The sequence below is a fragment of the Trichosurus vulpecula genome, chromosome 2, assembly GCF_011100635.1.
Source record: "Trichosurus vulpecula isolate mTriVul1 chromosome 2, mTriVul1.pri, whole genome shotgun sequence".
NCBI classification, from domain to species: domain Eukaryota; kingdom Metazoa; phylum Chordata; class Mammalia; order Diprotodontia; family Phalangeridae; genus Trichosurus; species Trichosurus vulpecula.
This window is the reverse complement of record NC_050574.1, coordinates 99,049,132-99,072,125: the sequence shown is the minus strand read 5'-3', so window position 1 is coordinate 99,072,125 and position 22,994 is coordinate 99,049,132. Positions and strand designations below refer to the sequence as shown.

At 38.5% G+C, this 22,994-nt stretch overlaps 2 protein-coding genes across 2 annotated transcripts in view; one reads left to right on the top strand and one right to left on the bottom strand.

The window, feature by feature from the left end:
* The window catches only part of CAB39L (calcium binding protein 39 like), a 152,351-nt gene extending 131,142 nt beyond the window's left edge, over positions 1 to 21,209 (bottom strand). Inside the window, exon 1 of the mRNA XM_036747237.1 lies at positions 21,147 to 21,209. The gene's annotated coding sequence lies outside the window, so the exon portion shown is untranslated. The remainder of the gene's footprint in view (positions 1 to 21,146) is intronic.
* A 217-nt stretch (positions 21,210 to 21,426) lies between these two features.
* Positions 21,427 to 22,994, top strand: part of SETDB2 (SET domain bifurcated histone lysine methyltransferase 2) — a 108,592-nt gene continuing 107,024 nt past the window's right edge. Inside the window, exon 1 of the mRNA XM_036743908.1 lies at positions 21,427 to 21,506. The gene's annotated coding sequence lies outside the window, so the exon portion shown is untranslated. The remainder of the gene's footprint in view (positions 21,507 to 22,994) is intronic.

Sequence of the window (22,994 nt, the reverse complement as noted above, 5' to 3'; positions counted from 1 at the left end):
CAAAGAATTTGTGCATCCAAGGCATAACATGTGCTTGCATAGAAATTACTATGAAAGTGTCTTTCTCTGTGGAGCCTAGGCAGCTCCCCAGCTTTCCTAGCCTAATGGCTAAAAGCCTTGAGCTAACAGATCCTTGCGGGGCATGAAACTGCCAAAGTCTAGTACAGAATCATGATATTATGTAGCATATAAGTTTCTTGAGGCTAGAGACTAATATTTTCTTTTGTCTTAGTATTGCCAGAGTATTTAGATCAGTGTCTCCTATATGTTAAATGCTTAATGGATGATTGTTAAATGAATAAATTATGGAACTTTTTTTGGAAGGGGGTGAGAAGAAACAGAGAAAGGAAAAACTTGGACAGAAGAATGATTCATTCCTCCCCCCTCCCCCCACCCCTCTTCCCCAAGTGTAAAACTATTTAGGCTCAATATAAATGACTTAGCAGGTTAATATATATATATATATATATATATATATATATATACATACATACACACACACACACACACACACACACACACACACACACATATATATAAATGGTATATGATATTTTTGAGTGTGTGTGTGTATCCATAGATACACTTAATATATCCACATGCCCATACTACTTAGAGGAACTAATGAATCCTAGAGGTCAGCTCTTTTTCAGAGATCAAAATGCAAATTAATTATAAGACTACAAGTCATTCTCCAATTGACAGTCAAAGGATATGAACAGGCAGTTTTCAGATGAAGAAATTAAAGCTATCCATAGTCATATGAAAAAAATTCTCTAAATCACTATTGATCAGAGAAATGCAAATTAAAATACCTCTGAGGTACCACATCACACCTATCAGATTGGACAATATGACAAAACAGGAAAATGATGAATGTTGAAAATGTGGGAAAACTGGAACACCAATGCATTGTTGGTAGAGTTGCGAACTGATTGAACCATCCTGGAGAGCAATTTGGAACTAAGGTCAAAGGGCTATAAAACTGCACATACCTTTTGAACCAGAAATACCACTACTAGATCTGTATCCCAAAGAGATCATAAAAAAGGGAAAAGGACCCATATGTACAATAATATTTATGGCAACTCTTTTTGTGGTGACAAAGAATGGGAAACTGAAGGGATACGCATCAATTGGAAAATGGCTGAACAAGTTGTGGTATGTGATTATGATGGAATACTACTGTGCTGTAAGAAATGATGAGCAGGATGCTCTCAGAAAAACCTGGAAAGACTTACATGAGCTGATGCAAAGTGAAATGTACTGTGTGCAAAGTAACAGCAATACTGTGCGATGATCAGCTATAAATGACTTCACGATTCTCAGTATACATAACGATCTTAAGACAATTCCAAAAGACTCATGATGGAAAATGTTATCCACATCCAGAGCAAGAACTATGGAGTCTGAATGCAGATTGAAGCATACTATCTTTTTTTCTTTCTCATGGTTTTTCCCTTTTGTTCTGATTCGTCTTTCACAACATGACTAGTGTGGAAATATGTTTAATATGATTGTACATGTATAGCCTATATCAGATTTCATGCCTTCTTGGGAGAGGGGAAGGGGAAAATTCAGAACTCAAAATATTATAAAAGTAAATGTTGAAAACTAAAAAATAATTAATTTTAAAACTTTTTAAAATGTAAATTAAGATATTTTATAGTTTTAAAATGGGTTAAAATGAAATGAGAAGAAAAGACAACAGAACAAATGAAAAGCTATAGCTCTCATCCAAGAACTTCTGATTTACAATTCCAAGAGTACAAGCAAAGATTTACAACACATTTTGCCTACATGACATTGCATTATTCTCGCATTTTCTGTCAATAATCTATAATATTAATACTATTTAGACATCGACAATCACAATTTAATTCTTCATGAAAAGTTTCTTGTTCACAGGGTGACATAGTTCCCTTCATTCTTTTGTAGAAAATTCTGTTTCCCTCTCAATGTCTAAGTATCTTTGTATTTACTATTTTACATGTTTTAAAAAAATTTAAGTTCTTTCAGAGAATATGTCAAGAGTTCTAAAATTGTGTCTAGTACTTAGCATACATCTAAGCCTACAAATATTACATTCTGTCATGAAATTCTATAATGTCCTCTAGCTTATGTAAACACTCAGTTCTCTGGACTCATGAATTTATTTAGTAAATAAGAACACTATGCCTAAATCAAACATTTTTTTTGCTGTTTTGAGTTGAAGTTACTCTACTTAGTACATCCTGTATCTTCTCAGTTTCGTAACATCAAAACCACATACATACACATGTACAGAGTATTTGGTTTCAACTGCTCAGAAAACCCAACCAATATTAGAACATTAAGGATAATTTACATCACTTTTGACAGTACAGAGAAATGTCCAAGTTAAAGTGTATGACTGCATTGACATTTTGGGGTAAAGTGTGAAATCCTCTGGCTAAAAAAAAATGAATTACTTTTAGAGTTTCTATTACGCACATGCTGATGAAGCCATTCTTCAGTCATATCACCAATTTACATGAAAGAAAGATATTCATTTTCCCCACATTATCCTTTTAGTAAAACAATCTATGAAAAATGCCTTGTTGGCAGTGAGAAATAACTAATTAAGATGTGATACATGAGTGTAGAAGAAGATAACTCTTTTGTAAGATGCAACAAATATGAAAAATTCAGAGAATAATTGGAAAACTTAGGTGAACTAATACAGAGTGAAGCAAGTGTTACTAGAAAAATAATGAACACAATGATCAAAACAATGTAAGAATAAAATAAAGTATAATGCCACATAATTATAATGACCAAGAGCTGAGACATACCTGCCTTCCATCTTTGCATGAGGTAAGGGATTATGGTTGTAAAATATTTAGTATATCAATCAATTGACAAGTATTACATACTCTGATAAGTATAGAAATCAAACTTGTCCTACAAGCAGTAAGAGGGGAAAGAAAAGGGAGAGTGATCAGAAGAGAGGGAAGAAGTAGCAAGGGGAAAACGGTAAGATAAGGGACGGGAGTCAGTAGGGAGGGTAAATTGAGGAAGGCAGCAGTCAAAAGCAAAACTCTTTTGAGGAGTGGAAGGGAGAAGGAGGAATAAAAGCATAAATGGTGGGGGAGTGGGGGGTGGGGGGGAATAGAATGGAGAAAAAGACACAGATAGTAACCATAACTGTGAATGTGAATAGGATGAACTCTCCCATAAAATGGAGGGGGATAACAGAATGGATTAAAAACCATAATCCTACAATATGTTGTTTACAAGGAAAACATTTAAAACAGGGATACACAAATGGTAAAAGTAAAAGGCTGGAGTAGAATATATTATGCTTCAGCTAAAGTAAAAAAAAAAAAAAAAAGCAGGGGTAACAATCCTAATCCCAGAGAAAGCAAAAACAAAGATAGATCTAATCAAAAGAGATAAGGAAGGACACTACATCCTACTAAAAGGCACCATAGACAATAAAGTGATCTCATTACTTAACATATATGCACCAAGTTGTATAGCATACAAATTCTTAGAGGAGAAGTTAAGGGAGTTACAGGAAGAAACAGACAGCAAAACGATACTAGTGGGAGACCTCAACCTCCCCCTCTCTGAACTTGATAAATCTAACCTCAAAATAAATGAGAAAGAAGTTAAGGAGGTGAATAGAATTTTAGAAAAGGTAGATATGATAGATTTCTGGAGAAAGCTGAATGGGGATAAAAAGGAATATGTTTTTCTCAGCAGTACATGGCACATACTCAAAAACTGACCATGTACTACGGCATAAAAACCTCACAATCCAGTGCAGAAAGGCAGAAATAGTCAACGTATCCTTTTCAGATCATGATGCAACGAAAATTATTTGTAATAAAAGACCATGGAAAGATACACTAAAAATTAGTTGGAAACTAAATAATCTAATTCTAAAGAATGAGTGGGTCAAAGAACAAATCATAGAAACAATTAATAAGTTCATTCAAGAGGATGACAATAATGAGACAACATACCAAAACTTATGGGATGCAGCAAAAGCAGTTCTTGATATCTCTAAATGCTTACATGAATAAAATGGATAAAAAGGAGATCAAAGAATTGAGCAGGCAACTGAAAAAACTAGAAAAAGAACAAACTGAAAATCCGCAATTAAACACCAAATTAGAAATACTAAAAACCAAAGGAAGGATTAATAAAATTGAAATCAAGAAAACTATTGAACTAATAAATAAAACTAAGAGCTGGTTTTATGAAAAAATCAATAAAATTGATAAATCTTTGGTGAATTTGATTAAAAACAAAGAAAAAATTACCAGTATCAAAAATGAAAAGGGTGAATTCACCTCCAAAGAAGAGGAAATTAAAACAATAATTAGGAAATATTTTTCTCTTTAGTTTTTTAATCTTGGTTACAAGAAGTGTAGATAGCAGAGGGAGAGAGGTTTAATCAGAAATAAATATGAAATTGCAACAAAAATCAATAAAAGCTTTTAAAAATTAAAATAAAAAAGCACAGTGTTGGTAGCATTAGTTCCACTGATAAATGTTATCAACTGAGAATTTTTTAAAAATTAGACACTAAAAATATTTTCTTGAGGATGTTCTCCATGAAAAGGTAAAGCATAGAATACATTAAACCTTCTTAATAATCAGTAACAGAAGAAATGGTTTGAGGTCCAGGTCTTCTGGTTTGAAGCCTTTATGCTTGCTATTATACCATAGTGTCTCATATTTATAATACAGTCACTTTGACTCTCCTTGAATATTTTCAGTAATGAGGAACATATTCTCTCCTGAGGTAACCCATTCCCTTTTAGACATTTCTAATGGTAAGGCAGTTGTTCTCGATATTGAACTTAAATCTGTCCTATAAACTTCTACCCACTGGTTCTGGTTCCTCCCTTCGGTGCCAAATAAAGTTAAATTGAATTTCTTTTATGCTAATAACTGACATTTTCAAAATAATTCACATTATTAGATCTTCCTAAGTCCTTTAAGTGCTTTACTGTTCCCATATGACAATCCTTCATATAGTGGAAGATAATGATTAGATTTTCCCCCATGCCCGATTCTTTACTCCTTGAAGCTAAACTATTCCAGTTCCTTTAATCATGACATGGCTTAAAAATCATATAATCTCTGGTACCCTCCTTTAAATGTTTTCCAATATGTTAACTTAAAACACTTCAAGGATCTGTGATTTCATCTATGCGGGTATTTCCTTCATCAGCTCGGATCATTCCATACATTTTCAAGATTGGTTATTATACACCGAAAAGAAAAACAAGCTGTGTACAACACAGACTCACAGTTTCCTGTACAATCCTTTTTCTGTTCTATTTTTGTATGTAGAAATACGCATTTTATTTGGTGTTTGTTAACTCAGAATAAAAGATAAAACGTAAAATGGTTGTGACAAAAAAATTCATGACCCTTTGTTCAACACAGTGATACTATCTAAAGTTAGACTGGCAGGCTCTGGGACAATGTACTTGAAGGCTTTCCATATTGTTAGGATTTGCCAGTCCTACATTCCACGGAGATTGTTTTTGAAAACTCAAAGTCACCTCAATGGCACAACAAAACATCAAACCCGGACTTTACTGGAAGTTCTCTTAAAATGTAATGCCCCCAAATGATGATCTATTGGAAATGCTTCCAAATATGATCTAACCTACATAAAATTCAGTGAGACTATTAAATCTCCTGGATCGTAGACACTATACAACTATTAATTCAGCCCATTACACCATCGACTTTAGCTTATGGTCAACTAAAATTTCCAAATCTTGTACAAGTGCAATGTGTTTGGACATGTGCCTAAATTTAGAACTTTATTTATTTATTTATTAATTTATTTATTCTAGTTAAATTTTATCATTAAATGGTCTACACACCTGGCCTACACAAAACTTTAGAAATGAGTATTCTACATACTGCAGTGAAAGAATAAGAGCATGGATATTTTTTTTAAAGAGTTGTTGGAACATAAAGTGACACTAAACAAATGATATCCTTTGACAGAAGCCACTGCCTTTTCCCTTCCTGATTGCTTCTCAGGGACTGAGGTGGCCAGATTGCCTTCAAAGGGGCACTGAAGAAGGCTAGATCTGAGAATGGAACACCACTCATATGAAAGCCAGCTGAGGTTGCTCTGGATACCAGTTTGCCACAGTAGTTTTTCATGAGTGAAAAATTCCCAGGGAAATATTTTTGCTAAGTATGGCTGAGAAGGAAAAGATAAGTGATCAAAGGATACAAACACATAGTTTTCCAAGGAAGAAATCCAATCTAAACTATCAACAACTTTATGAAAAAGTTTTTTCCAAATCACTAATAATTATAGAAATATAAATTAAAGTAACTCTTAGGTTCTAGGGGAAACTAGGTAGCACAGTGGATAGAGCACTAGGCCAGGAGTCAGGAAGACCCAAGTTCAAATCAAGTCCTAAGACACTAGCTAGCCTTGTGACTCTGGGCAAGTCCTTTAATCCTTGTGAGTTTCCTTATACTAGTCCTTGCCTCCCAGGGCTGTAGTGTGGTTCAAACGAGATGATAATTGTAAAGCACTTAGCACCATGCCTGGTACAAAGTAAGTGGTACATAAATGTTAGCTATTATTATTATTTTTTCCATATTTTTATAATTTAATATTTTTAGTTTTAAACATTGATTTCCACAAGATTTTGAGTTACAAATTTTCTCCCCATTTCTACCCTCCCCCCCACTCCAAGATGGCATACATTCTGATTGCCCCTTTCCCCAGTCTGCCCTCCCTTCTATCACCCCACTCCCACCCTTATCCACTTTCCCCCTAATTTCTTGCAGGGCAAGATAGATTTCTATACCCCATTGCCTATATATCTTATTTCCCAGCTGCATGTAAAAAACAACTTTTTTTTTTGAGCATTTGTTTTTAGAACTTTGAGTTCCAAATTCTCTCCCTTCTTTCCTCTCCACCCTTCTTGAGAGGGCAAGCAATAACATAGGCCACACATGTATCATTATGCAAAACACTTCCATAATAGTCATGTTGTGAAAGACTAACTATATTTCCCTCCATCCTATCCTGTCCCCCCTTTATTCAATTTTCTCCCTTGACCTTGTCCCTTTTCAAAAGTGTTTGCTTTTGATTACTTCCTCCCCCAATCTGCCCTCCTTTCTATCATCCCACCTCTCTTATGCTCTTCCCCCCTACTTTCCTGTGGGGTAAGATACCCAATTGAGTGTGTATGTTATTCCCTCCTTAAGTCAAATTCTATGAGAGCAAGATTCACTCATTCCCTTTCACCTGCCCCCTCTTCCTTTCCAACAGAACTGCTTTTTCTTGCCATTTTTATTTGAGATAATTTACCCCATTCTATCTCTCCCTTTCTCCTTCTCCCAATATATTCCTCTCTCACCGCTTAATTTTATTTTTTAGATACCATCCCTTCATATTCAACTCACCCTGTGCCCTTTGTCTATATATATGTATATTCCCTTCAACTACCCTAATATTGAGAAAGGTCTCATGAGTTAAAAATATCATCTTTCCATGTAGGAATGTAAACAGAATGGTTCAACTTTAGTAAGTCCCTTATGATTTCTCTTTCTTGTTTACCTTTTCATGCTTCTCTTGATTCTTGTATTTGAAAGTCAAATTCTCTATTCAGCTCTGGTCTTTTCATGGAGAAAGCTTGAAAGTCCTCTATTTTATTGAAAATCCATATTTTGCCTTGGAGTATTATACTCAGTTTTGCTGGGTAGGCAATTCTAGCTCCTTTGACCTCTGGAATATCATTCCAAGCCCTTAGATCCCTTAATGTAGAAGCTGCTAGATCTTGTGTTATCCTGATTGTGTTTCCACAATACTCAAATTGTTTCTTTCTGGCTGCTTGCAATATTTTCTCCTTGACCTGCTGGAATTTGGCTACAATATTCCTAGGAGTTTTCTTTTAGGGATCTTTTTCAAGAGGCAATTAGTGGATTCTTCCAATTTCTATTTTACCCGTTGGTTCTAGAACTTCAGGGCAATTTTCCTTGATAATTTTTTGAAAGATGATGTCTAGGCTCTTTTTTTGATCATGGCTTTCAGGTAGTCCAATAATTTTTAAAGTATCTCTCCTAGATCTATTTTCCAGGTTAGTGGTTTTTCCAATGAAATATTTCACATTGTCTTCCATTTTCTCATTCTTTTGGTTCTGTTTTATAATTTCTTGATTTCTCATAAAGTCATTAGCTTCCACTTGCTCCAATTTAATTTTTAAGGTGATATTTTCTTCAGTGGTCTTTTGGACCTCCTTTTCCATTCCATTTGGCTAATTCTGCCTTTTAAGGCATTCTTTTCCTCATTGGCTTTTTGGAGCTCTTTTGCCATTTGGGATAGTCTATTTTTAAGGTGTTATTTTCTTTAGTATTTTTTTGGGTCTCCTTTAGCAAGTCATTGACTTGTTTATCATGATTTTCTGGCGTTATTCTCATTTCTCTTCCCAATTTTTCCTCTACTTCTCTTACTTGATTTTCCAAATCCTTTCTGAGTTCTTCCATGGCCTGAGACCAATTCATAATTTTCTTGGAGGCTTTGGATATAGGCTCTTTGGCTTTGTTGACTTCTTTTGGCTGTATGTTTTGGTCTTCTTTGTCAGCGAAAAAAGATTCTATAGTCTGAGTCTGAGTCCCTTTTTGCTGCCTGATCATGTTCCCAGCCAACTACTTGACCCTTGAGCTTTTTTTCAGGGTATGAGTGCCTTCAGAGTGGAGAGTACTTTGTCCCAAGCTTTAGGAGAGTACTTTGTCCCGAGGCCTTGCACTGCTGTTTTCAGAGCTACTTCTACTCCAGTCACTGCAAGCTCTGCCACACTAGTGCTTCTCCTCCCCCAAGAACCGCCAGCCAGGACCATGACCCAGATCCAAGCAGGACAAAGCAAGAGAACCCTGCCTCTGCACCAGCAAAGCAATCCCTGCACTCCTGCTCTGATATGCCACTTGATTCCTTCCACCAGGTGGGCCTGGGGCCAGAAGCAGTCACTGCTGGAGCTCTGGAAGCAGCTGCGGGAGCTTCCTGCTGCTGCCACTGCTGCACACCTCTGCAGCCCCTGGGGCTGGGGCTGGACCATGTACTTCTCTCACACAGATCCAGAAGTTTTCCCACTAACCTTCTCTTTGGCGTTTGTGGGTTGAGAAGTCTAATAACTGCCACAGCTCAGTGATTCATGACCCTAAGGCCTGTCCCGCCCAACTCCAGGTCTAGTCTGTCCTGGTGTGGCCCAAGCTAGGATGCGTTCCACTTCCAGCACAGTGTGACAGACCCTTCCCAGCAACCATCCAGGCTGTCTTGTGCTGGAGACTTGTTTCCCTCTGTTATTTCATAGGTTCTGTAGCTCTAGAATTTGTTCAGAGCCATTTTTACAGGTATCTGGAGGGATTTGGGGGAGAGCTTAAGAGAGTCCCTGTTTTCCAGCCACCATCTTGGCTCCACCCCCAGCTATTATTATTATTATGTTATATCCATCAGACTGGCAAAAAGGTCAAAAAAGTAAAATGCCAATTGTTGGTGGGGTTTCAGGAAAACAGAAATTAAGGCAGAAATATGAATTATTATCATTATTATACCTACCATCTATGGAGTGCTTTAAGGCTTGAAAAGCACCTTAAGTATGTTATCTCATTTGATCTTCACAATAATCCTGTGATGTGGGTGCTATTATTATTTTCATTTTATACTTGAGGAAACTGAGATAAAGATTAAATGCTTTGCCTAGAGTCACACACAGTAAGTGTCTGAGGCAGTATTTGAACACAGGTCTTCCTGACTGCAAGTTATGCATGCTCTATCTACTTTGCTACCTAGATGCTATTCTGGAAAGCATTTTGAAACTACACCCCCAAAGTCACTAAACTTTGTATATCCTTTGACTCAGTAAGCACTACTATACATAAAGGCCAAAGAGATTGAAGAAGTAAGAAAAGGACTCATATGTACCAAAATATTTACAGCAGTTCTTTTTGTAGTAGTAAAAAAACTTGAAAACTAAAGGGATGTCAAAAGGGGTGTCCATCTATTAAGGAATAGCTATGCAAATTATGGCTTATGAAAATATTGAAATATTGTTGTGCCAGAGGCAATTAAATAGATGAATTCAGAGAAAATTGGGAAGATCTGTATAAACTGAGGCAGAGTGAAGTAAGCAGAACCAAGAGAACAATTTATACAATTACAATATAAAGAAAAACAACTTTGAAAGACCTGAGAAATTTGGTCAAACTATAATTCAGAGGATCAATGATGAAGCATGCTTCCCACCTTTTGACAGAGAGTTGACTGATTCAAGATGCAGAATGAGATAGATTTTTGTACATAGCCAATGACAGAATTTGCTTTGACTATGCACAAATGATAGTTTCCTCTTTTTTTTTTTGTTCAATGGAGGGTGGGGAGAAAGAGGTGCAAAGAAGAAAAAAATAAATGATTATTAAATGAAAAAAATAACGAAATTAAATTTTAAAAAGAGTGACCGGGAAGAACTGAATATCCTGGCCTATTTACACTGTGAGGTTGATGCAGGGTCTAGAAGATGACCCCATGCACTGGGTACACTGATATTAACTTGACTGGGTTCACTACTTACTACTCATCTGATGAAAGACTGTACATGTAAGTATGTTTGTGTAAGAATCTTAACAGTAATATAATGGGAAGAGAATAAAGGAGAAAAGGTTCCCGAAACAGGATGGGAAGAGGGAGAGAGAAGATAAAGTTACAGGCTATTTATCCAGTTGGTGTACATCCACACCAACTTTAGATAAAAGAATACAGCAACAGCACCTACAAAAGGAAGGACACAAGCGAAAGTGGCACTCAGATCTCCGGATCAAAGAGAGGCACAGAAAGCTTGGCAGGAACCCCAGAGCTCTGATACTAGGTAGTAAACATGAGAGTCAGCACTAAATGCTTGATTGACAGCTGTGATCCCTTTCCTTCTGCCCTGCCAATCTCTAACCCCAATGGATTTCATGTCAGAGGACCTGTGTTTGAATTCCAGCTTAAGAAAGTTGTTTTTTAAACTTCTCTGGATCTCAGTTTAACCATTTTTGTAAAATTTGAGGGTTGAACTGGATGACTAAGTGCCTTCCAGCTCTAAATCTGAGTCTATAAGTCTAAGACAGCTGGACCAGACAAAGAATACATGGAAGAGGTCTGTGCTATAAACAACACAATTTTAAGAGCATTGAAAGATCAATTCTCAAGATATCTGAAAGAGGGGGTATGTACAAAATGATTTTTAAAGGCACAGGTGGTGTTATTGCCTAAAAAAAAAAAGTGATTGAATGAAAATCGATAACCATAGACCCATATGCTTACTTTCTCATCTCTACATAAATGTTATGATAATTAACTACACATATATTGAAGACTGCCATGATGAAAATTTGAGAAAGCATCAGACAACTTATCATAAATATTCTAGAGCAGACCACATATGTATAATTACATAATTCAGAAAGTTGCAGAAAACACAAGATCCCAATGTGTATGTTTATTCCTTATAAAAACAAACAAAAAAACCTGACCCTGTGGGTAAAACAAAGGCTTAAATGTTCTTCTCCAAAAAGATAGAGCCTATTTACATATTGAAATTATACAAGATTCCTTGATGAGTGCAACAAGAGAAAATTTTGAAGGTCCTGATTGCTAATATCAAGCAACAAACAAAACAGGGAGACTTATGGGTGCCAAAGGTATTTGTCAGAGCCATGGTAGAAGTCCAGCAAACAGAACAAATAAAGGAAGATTTAAAAAGAAAAAACAGATGGTGGGACAGAGCAGTCTTTGAAGATGACTCCTGACTGCTCAGAACTGCCTGCCATTGATCCTAGGCCCTGATGAAGATGAAGAGAGCAAAGGGGTTTGCTTGGGTGCAGAATGAAGATAAACTGAAAGATTCAGAGCTGAAAGGAACCTTACAAATATATTCTATTGCCTACCATTTTGCTGATAAGGAATTTGAAATCCAAGGAGGGAAGTGATTTATTTAAATCCACACAGCTAGGCCTAGACTAGTACTTGGAGCACAGGAAACACTTAATAAAAGCTTGTTGATTGATTGACAAATATACCTCACAAGATCCCTTCCAGTTTATGCTTCCATGGTTCCTTTGCTATGCTATTATTGCAGTGGGACTCATTTCAAAGACTGGTGACTAAATTCTTCACTTTTTAATACCTTACAAGTAGTCATTATACCAGAAAGTGGTTTCAGAGAAGCTCTATGATGGAGACACTACTCTGCTCATCTTGCTACAGCCTAGCATTTTGGGAATCCTTCTAGAGCTGAAAAGAGATCATCTGAGATACCTCTGAGATAACACTAGGCAGCTGCTGACTGCCAGAGACTTCTAGATAAGAGGCTGCTGTCCTGCAGTCTGAACCCATGAACCAATCATGCTTAACTGGCCTTGTCTCCAGGTACCCCACTAATGCTTCCAGAGGGTGTGTGACCTGCTCCTTCACCCTTGTCCACTTCAGTCAGAGCTCCTGTTCTGGAGTCAGTCTCCAGACTTGGCCTTCAAGCTTCTTCCTTCCTATTGTGTGTGAGCATCTTTAATCTAAAAAGCAACAGCTGTTTCAACACCAGAAGTCCCATTTGAAAAGTGTTTAATCTCTAATGCAGATCTAAGAGGCCATCTCTCAGTTTCACTGTTTGGGTAGGGGGGGAGAAGGAGAAAAAAAAAGAATAAAGTAAAAAGTGCACAGCAGAGAACGAAAGAAAGCCAACCAGGAAGCAAAGAAAAGCTGGGCAGCTTTGAAGAGATTGTGTAGTATTTCTTATATGGGTTTTCTTGAAATGGAAATTTATTGTTTTATATTGAATCTTCTCTTATGGTCTGCTGTGTACATGGCAATGTTTTTCCCCCTCATTTCGTATTTAAGTTTAAAATAAACAAATTTACAAAAAGAATATGGTAAACATCTGTTTTTCTGGGTTGCATTCTGCTGAATGCATCAAGTCCCAGAAGACTACAAAATCTCTTAAATGAAACTCACAACCACTCAAGATAGTTTTGTCTTACATTCTATCCAGGAAAAAAAAGTGGATGAAGGACATTCATTTTGTATACTACGATATACTATATAATACTATATAAATTGACAACATAGTCTATCTTGAACAGATACTATGGATGAAAAATGAGCTAGGCCATAAAATAGAGAGGCAAGGAAAAGTCTTCTGGATTGCATTTGGAAAACTCTGTAGTACTTTCAATGATTTCAAGTTTCTCCCTGAAACAAATCTCCCTCTTTTTTTTCCAATAATATTTTTCTAGTGATACAATACGGATGAGAATCACAGAATACCAATCACCATGTAATTAAAACTGCAGGACCCAAAAGGCAAAGAAGAGATATATGATGTCTATATACAGACTACACCAAAAGTGACATTAAAAAAAAATCTAAGAACTGCATGACTGAAAAAGGAGATAGGACAGTGATGTAACAAGTGTGGTAGGTGTGTGATCCCTGTGATTTCCAGGTGGCTGCACTATACAAGACATCCAGATGAAAGTACTAAGAATGCTGGATAAATCTGTTAGAGAAGATTTACAGGGGGACAAGAATTATACAACATCAGAAGACATGGCTACCTTGTAATGTGTACTGCTGGAGGGAGTACCCATAATGATGCTATATCATAACTTCAACTTCTTAGTTTCATTCAGAATTTTAGTCCTCAGCTATCTATCTCTCCTTGGCTTTGTGTCATCTGCAAATTTGAGAATCATACCTTTGTTCTCACCTTAAATCACTAAGAAAAATTACTTAGGACAAAAAGAAAAATTTCAGAGGCTGCTTTGAAAGACTTGACACGTTAAATTCTGTAAGATAATATAATATCATTTTAGAGTACCATCTGGTATAAAATAGCCTTTCATCTAATTTCTAATACAACTTCAAGTTGAAAAATTAATTATAACACACCTATTTCGTTGTCCCTTGTCGAAAACTTGTCCCAGGAGATCTCAGGAAACCACTAAATAATGTACCTCTGAATTCATGGAATAATAGCTAAATTTAAATTATTAAATTAATGTTACCTTACATTTTCTTTATGGGCATGTCCTATATCCCCTCTGGCATTGTGTCTCCAGTGCAAAACTTGATGTTTTAGATGTTTCTTTAATAATAATTATGCCATAGATTTAATTTCCTAGTCTTGTCTTTTGCGGGGGGGGGGGGGGGGGGGGGGGGGAGGGGGAGGGGGCGGTGCTTGTGGGATGAGAGAGAAGGAAGGGAAACAGAAACAAAAAAATTATCTGTTGATGACATTTATGTAAATATTAGAAATTCTATTTGGGGTTTTTAAAGAATGCTATCTTTTATCAACTTTCAATTAAGAAAACCATCCAGCTTACTACTCTAGAAAAGATATGTTTGGTTCTGTATTTCATATTGTAATCCAAACTATTTACATCATGAGGGAAATTTTCTTACCTTATATACAGTCTATCTGACTGGCTGCTTCTTTGCAATCTTGGCTGGCTCATCATAAACATCCCACCGATTAAGGGTGTAACCCAAGGTGCCTTCCTCTCCTTCTCTCTTCCTCTTCCTCTCCCTTCTCAATTTATTCAGCTCCCATAGGTTCAAATATCATACCTATGCATCCAGCCCCAGTTTCTCTTCTAAACTCCAGTACATATTATAGAATGCTAGCTTTTCAAGTTGGAAGAGACATCACTGGCCACCTAGTACAACCCATACCCGAAAGGAACCCTACTAAAAAGTAGCCCATGTGTAGTCACCTACCACCTCCTGAGGCAGCCAAAATGACTACTTGCTTTTTTAAATTTTATTTTCAAATCTCCCTCCCACCAGCCCCTCCTTGTATGGAGAAAGCAGAAGAACAAAACCCATTACAAATATGTGTAGTCAAATAAAACAAATTCCTTCATGGGTTGCTACTCCTCATATATGACATTTTACCTCTTGCCTGAAATGCCTTCTCTTCTCACTTGCACATTTTAGAATCCTGCATGAGACCTCTCCTGATCCCTACAGTACAACTTTCCCTCCAACATTTCTTTTAATATGTGTGTATACGCGTGTATGCTTCATTTCTTTTCAGACTTCAACCTCTGGAATCAGATTACAAAAAGGAATTTGACCAAGGAGAGACAATGACCTTGCCTCCAAGGTTCAGAAAGCCTCTATATCCAGTCTCCACCTACTGATCTACAAGGCATTTGTTCAGTTGTGTCCAACTCTTCATGACCCCATAGACTTATTCATAGGATTTTCTTGGCAAATATACTGGAGTGATTTACCATTTCCTTCTCCAGTGTGTCCCCATTTTACAGATAACAAACTGAGGTAAATGGGGATTAAGTGACTTATACAGCTAGTAATTATCTAGGGCCAAATTTGAACTCAGATCTTCCTGACTCCAGGCCCAATGCATCCATCTACTGTACCACTAAGCTGCTCTTAATAAGCACTTAATAAATTCTTGTTGATTGATAAATAGTGCTTCTAAGGACCATTTTTTTACAACCACAGAAACAATGTTTAACCCCTGGTTAACCAAAGACTCAATGCCAGAGCAATCCAACAAACCAAGTTTTTACATTAATGGACCTTTTCGAAAAGCATACTTTAAAAAAGTTTTATTTAATCATTTTTGTTCAGGCATCATTTCTGTCTACAATTTAACCTAAAAGCAGTACGCCTCACTTTATGCAATAAATGACCAAAAGGTTGTATATGAATAAAATCTTATTTCCCACTAAACTGTCAAAACTCAGTGAATTCTAAAAAGCAAGAAATTTCACTTTATTGCACAGTATTTTTGGTACCACAGTTCTAAGCAAAAAGTATACATTGTAAGTCTTGTTCATATATTCTGAGATTTTATTATTATAAAAATTTGACAAGGCAAAATTCACAAGATAACACCATTCAATGTTAGGAGCAATGCAGGTGGCGGAGCTCTTCTGGCCCTAAGGAAACTGCTGTATCTCTTTCAGCCTGTAATCCCCTTGGGGAAAAGAAGGGTTGATTTGCTTAAGAAAGGGAATGGTCACATATGGTCCAGGGAGTACTAGGAAACACCTTAGCAGATGTGTTCAGCTTCTTGGATTCATCACAGAAGATCCATTGAGACCTTTCTGCAGACCTTTAATTTGAATCTCAATCTTGGTTTTAGAATCAATGGTCTATGGCAACAAGGCTCTTTATTTCCTTCTTTAAAAACTTTTTTACTTTTAAGATGAAAAATTTGTTTTACTCCTAAATTTTGGGTCCAGCTCCTGAATCCATAGAAAATTTGAATGCTGATTTGAATGAATAACTTCAGAATTTGTTCCCACAGCAAAAAAAAAAAAAATGGCTTAAAGAATTACAAATAGATAGAACTTAAAATACATGGGTGCAGTTAAGTGGTGCAGTAGATAGAGCACTGAACCTGGAATCAGGAAAACCCCTTTTCCCCCTGAGAAATTTTTATGCAACCCCAGGTATATAGGTATAAAAATCAAACACTTACTGATAATAAATCATAAAGAAATGTATTTTAAAACAATTCTTCAGTACACATATAATTTTTACCATTTATTAAAGACAATAGTCTCAAATCTGAGCCGAGGTGTTTCTGGTAGCGTTTGCTGGCATCGCGTGGCCAGGTATGATGGCATGCGCAGAGCAAAGTGTGCACGTTGCATGTTCAGAACCAAGGTTGCTGCGAAGTCGCGAGGCGCAACATGGGCAAACGCTGTCAGAAACACCTTGGATTCATCACAGTTGATTTTGAATTAATTTTCGGTCATTTCAAGTAGTGGACCTTTCTAGCCAAGGACTGCTGCCCCGATGATGACTGCGGGAGGGGAAGGGAGAGCAGGAGTACTGCTAGTCCTCAGACTTTGTAAACATCTGGGTAAACATTTAAAGATCCTTAATTAACATGAGTAAGTTGCCAGACAATTACAGATCTGTACAAGCAAAGGGGATTTCTTTAATGGGAAATTAGTTCCTTGCATCAATAAAATCACACATCTAACACAAAAAAAATTATTCCATCTAATTTAAGGTTAATGCTACTCTGGGGTAATTAATAGTTAAAATGGATAAAATGACATGAATTTGGTTTATGAAATATAATCATCCCAACTGTTTAAAACAGTAAAACCCCAGTGTGCAATATGAGAAAATTCTAATGCTAGCAATATTTTCCTATCTAAAAAAGAAAAATCATATGCATATATATATACACATGCACACATATATTATATATGATTTAACAAATGGGTAACAATTTAAAAAAAAAAGTACGGCATTTTTTTTCCCACATGGAAACAGATGTAATTTCTTTTATTTTGCTCTAGGCAGCTAGGTGGCCCAGTGGATAAATTACTTAGTCTGGAGTCAGGAAGAGCTAAATTCAAATCCAGCCTCAGACACTTACTAGCCGTGTGACCCTGGACAAGTCAGTCAATTCACCTGTCTGCCTCAGTTTCCTCATTCCTATAAAATGGCAATAATAATAGCCCCAACCTCATGAAGTTGTGCAGATCAAATGAAATAATATTTGTAAAGCACTTAACAGTGTCTGGCACACAGCAGGCACTTAATAAATGCTCATTCCCTTTCTTTCTCCAATATTTCATCTACCTTTTTTAAAGCAACCCCTTTAGGCTTAATTACCTATGCTGATGAGAAAACCTTTCACTATATGTATGAGAGAACATTTTGCTGAACTTGTGGGAAACCATGTTTCTGAACAGGAGACTAGGGATCTTTTCCTTTAGGGATAGAGAGAGCAGCAATAATAAAAGAATAATTATAAAACAAATTTTTAAAAATGTATACTGTATTGTAACTCACTTTGCTGAGTTGATATAAAAAGTAAGTATCAAATCTTATTTGGTCAAAATACAAATGAACCATACTGTCCATATTCGTAATGCACTTTCAGCTTAAACCTTTACATAGTTTATGTAAGAAAGGTAGGTATCCATAATTACCAAATCAAAATGTCTTCTTTAAAGTAAAAAATATTCATGTAATGATTTTTAAAATACTTGAATTTAACTAATAAAAATAAAAATCAGTGATAAAACTTATTCACATATTATAGTAGTTATAATCCTTTGCCTTTGTTATTATTGTCAGTCATTTTTTAGTTGTGTCTGACTCTTCATCACCCCATTAGAGGTTTTCTCAAAGATGTGGTTTGCCATCTTCTTCTCCAGCTCCTTTTACAGATGAAGAAACTGAGGCAAACGGGGTTAAGTGACCTGGCCAGGGTCACACAGCTAGTAAATATTTGAGGCCAGAGTCTTCCTGATTCCAGATCTGGCACTCTATCCACTGTACCACCTAGCTGCCCTCATCTGCCTTTAGGTGGTACTAACAAAAAAGCTATAAAAAGAAAAGACTCAAGGCAAAGAATCATGGGATATCATAACTGGGTAAGGACAGGGGTTGGCCTAGACAATTTCCTCACCCCACTAAAAGTAAGTGACAGGATACTATGCCTGGAATCCGTAACCAGGTAAGAAAATATCTTGCTAATTCACTTGGTGTAAATGAGGCCTGGATATTTCCTAAGGTATGACAAGTCATTCTGACTGGTTTGAGGGATTTGATCATGCCGCTTAGAAGGAATTGCCTTGGTCTCCTGCCTGCTTGTGACCTGAGGAGGAATGTTGTGGACTTTGGAAGGGCAGAGGTTTGAGACTTTTTAACTAATGCTAGCATATCCCCAGGATAGCAAGAGCTGACAGCAGTTGTATGAGTCGGGAGCCAAAGACAAGAGGAGGGAAGGCAACTTCCAGGATCTGTGGATTACCCCTTTGCCACACATGTGCTCTCAGCGTGAGCCCATCTTCTCCTAGACAAGGGGTAGGGAACCTGCATCCTCCAGACCACTTGTGGCTTTCTAGGTCCTTGGGTGTGGTCTTTTGACGACTTAGTCTTACAAGTTTTACAGAACAAATCCTTTTATTAAGGGGATTTGTTCTGTGAAGTTTAGATTCAGTTAAAGGGCTGCACTTGAGGACCTGGAAGGCCACAAGTGGTCTGGAGGCAGCAGGTTCCCTACCCCTGCCCTAGACTCTGTATATGCTGGTGGTCTGAAAGTATGTCAAGGATTTGGTGGGAGGATGTTTTGTAAAAACTGTACCAAATATACCACTTTAGTAAATACCTGTTTCTAATGGTTAATTACGTCTGACTGACTATTCAACATCAATGGCTCATCACAAAGGTAAAGATACTAATAGAAGCTGATGAACTTATAGAATTACAAAGAAAATTTTTATGCCCTCTTTCTTGCCAAATCCAGTGGTGGGTTAAGATAGGGGCTCCAAAGCATGTGCTATATAACTCTAAGGGATCTTAGTGCTCATAATAATTTAAATCATTTTACATATTAGGAAACAAGCCCCAAAAGGTGATTTGGTACAGAGAAGCTAGTGGCAGGGCTGTGAGTAGAATTTAAGTCTCCTGACTTCTGATTCAACATTGTTTCAAGAAGTTTAAATAAGGCACTCATATAAGTAGTGGCTTACAGATTTTTCAAGCAGTACTAAACTTCGAAGTTTGCTGGGGGTGGGGGGGAACTCTGGGAAAGAAGTGAGGTAGGTAATCCACAAAGCATGATAAAATCTTAGATAGCACCTCAGTGGTATCAATTTTACTAATAAAATAAGCATTCAAAAGCACAGCTGATTGTGAAATCTACTTGATTTATACGAATGCACCCTAGGCAAATACATTCAAGTGGTCACAATTTCAACAGGTGAGAAATCAATTAAAAGCACTGTATTTCCAGTTAAAAGTTTTACCTATAACTTAGAGCACTGCACTCTAGTATCCCCTTACTCAGCAATATCCACTGCTGATAAAACACTGCATATAAACTAATTTTTCTCTTCATCCTCCCCAAATTCATCACTGCATTCCTGCATATTATTTGAATCTGAACAAAGACTTCTTGAAACTGAAGTCCTTTAACCCACCGGATAGAATTCATAATTTTCTTCATTATTATTACAGCTGTTTGATTCCTTTGATGTCCTTGTCACCAAGAACCATCATACAGCTGGATCACTGGCTAGCCTTGAATAATTGAAAGCTAAACTCAATGCAATAAGATAGTTATCTTCACCTCCTCCACCCGGATGCCAAAACTAAGAACAGCACAATGAAGACTTTCAACAGCCTAGTTGTCAGATCTGGTGACTTCATAATTATATTTATACATGTGTATCCTTGATACAAATCAACCTCATAATTTTTTAATGGTACTTGGTGAAAAGAGCTCACAAGTATAGGAGGTTTCTAAGGAAAAACAGAGAACACTTTATATCTTAAAAAGTTAAGTCTAATGACACTTAAAACCTAACCCATAACACATGCCTTGTCACGGTATACAAATCATCCACAAGTCCAAGCCCACGTTGCATTAATTCTTCCCCCAGGCTTGAGATTTATAGGCTATCAGGGCACCCACGAGGGCAAATCTATGGAGGTGGGTGACTCAAAACATGCCCATCTCCTGGACATTCATCCCCCGTACATTCATCTCCCAGTAAGGAGCAGAGGGCAGTCTGGTGACTGGAGGCTGGATGGCATGTGAGGACCGTTTGCTGGATGGAAGCCTTTACCGTTAAGTCACAATTTGAGGTCAGAATCCAGCACCTACTTAGGACGATGTCAAGCAAGATCATGGTCAAAAGCCAATTCTTGCGCTCTCCAAAATGACGATGCAAGCAAAGTCTCTCCCTCCTTCCACCTCCCTATTACCATGACGACGGGAATCGGGAAGGCCAACGGGAGGCAGGCCGGCCCGTGGACCGTGTAAGCATCTCCCCGATATGGACGCCCATCAGCCGGGTCAAGGTCAGGGCCCAACAATACTAAGATGCGCCCCCCCAAAAAAACAACGACAACAAACGGACAAACTAAAGACTAGTTAGTGGTGGCTCTCCATCACTACCACAACTCCCTCGCCTTCTCTCTTCTCCCTCCTATGATGAGAAACTCGGGGAAACGGAGTCGTTTCCCCTTCCAACAGGAAGGAGGGTACGGTCCTCGAGGAGACCTTTCCTCCGCCGGCCCCAACCCCCGAGCACCCCACCCCCTTGCACCCAGGGCAATGCCACACACAAGATGGCAGCCACATACCTACCGGAGGGAACCGCGGCGCCACGGCTGCAAGGCTGCCGGCTACCCGACTGTGGTTGATTCCATTGGCTTAACCCCGGAACGCGAGACAATCTGAGACTGGGCGCAGCCAATCAGGCGCCGGGGAACGAGAGTACACTTGGTATTTGCATCGACGGCTGACAGTAGCCTTCCGCTAGCTTCGGAAGCCCGTACGTAACCGGTCGAGGGGGTGTGGCAAACGGAAGACCAACCAATGGCCGCTTCACTTGGCTGCGCGGGCTAGGAGACCCAGACTCCGCCCACTTCGGCTTTAGCCTTAGGGATGCCCGGGGATGCTCGGAAGCGCGTGTTCCGTTCCCGGTGAGGCGGGAATCTAGCGATTGTAGGTATCCGGCGGGTATTTGGAAAGAAAAAAAAAAAGGCCGAGGAAGCTTCCTGGTGGAGGTGTGCCGGAGGGTGGTGGGGGCTACGTCCGGCGCCCCGTGGATGGGCAGGGAGCCAGGCCGCAGATCGGCACCCGGCGGCGGAAAGACTTCTCCGCTCCGGAATTGCGGAGGCGTTCTTCCTCCCGCACTGCCCGCCCACAGGGTCACGGCGCTTGCGGCTGTTGCCGGAGGAGCCGGGGAGAGGTCGGCCTGGGCCAGCCCAGGGGAAAGCCAGATCCTGTCGGCCAGCTCCGGGGGATGTGGGCCAAATGGGGGTCTACCGTGGGAGCGTGTAGCGGGAGGTGGCCCAGTCCCTGCGCCGGCCCGTTCAGGGGCGCGTGGGTCCCACTGACACCCTCCCCGACCCCCACAGTCTGGCTGGACCCCACACATGGCGGGTTCCGCTGAAGCCCTGCTCCCGGCTCTGGGCCCCAGGGGCAAGGAAACGAAGCCTTGAGCTTATGGAAACCGAGCTTTGGGGTCTCGGAACTATGTTCCCCCAGGGACTCAGTGAACTCCTGCCGTCCAAGCCAAGGCTTCCTTCCAAAGCGTCTTTGCAACAAATTTGCATTTGCAGGCCTTGACGCTTGTAGTCCATTTCACTTCCCCCGCCCCACTCCCCGAAAGAAAAGCTGTGGAGCAAAAAGAATACATTGTCCTTTAACTGTTGTCAAAGGGAAGCAGCCTCCCAAGGAGTAGGAGCCCCTACGAAAGGGATAACTCAATCTATATGCCCCAACAGGGGTCAAAGGAATGACAGCGGTAAAAAGGCATGACCACTTCTGGTCTGGTGTCTGGACCAGGCGCATCAATTGATAATAATAATAAAAAAAAATGCTTAGTCCTTTGACGCGTTCTTCAATTCCAGTCCTTTTGTTTTAACATAATAAAAGAAGTAAAAGTAAAAGAAGGAAAGGATGACTCACTAGTAAAACCTAGTAACATTGCTTTCTTCTATAGGTATGTTTCTGCCATTAAGTATAGCAATGGGGGCCTGATCAGAAAATTGCCAGATTTTATTTCTCGAAGGGGAGATGACAGTTATGCTCGGTTATTTAACATCTTTGGTGTTGGGGGAAAAAAAAGTTTTGAACTTAAAAGTTGTTGGCTACAAGTTGGAAGCCCATCAGAAATTTAAATAAAATTGTTTTGGCCCTTAATTATATTTATAAATGAGTTGCATTTTTCCAGTCGACCTGGACTGCAGGTTAAATAATAATGTTCATTTTCATAGCGCCTTATGGTGTTGTCTTTTGGACAGCTCCTGTGGTACAGTTGTTGAAAGTGACCTTACTCATCTTACAGATGAAACTGGAGGTTTGAGAAATCTAATAGCTTGTCTGTAGTAATATAGCTAGTTAGTATCTAGTTAGAATTTTAACTCCGTTCTCCTGATTCCAAGTTGGATACACTATCCACTCTAGTAACCTGCCAGTTCTTAGATG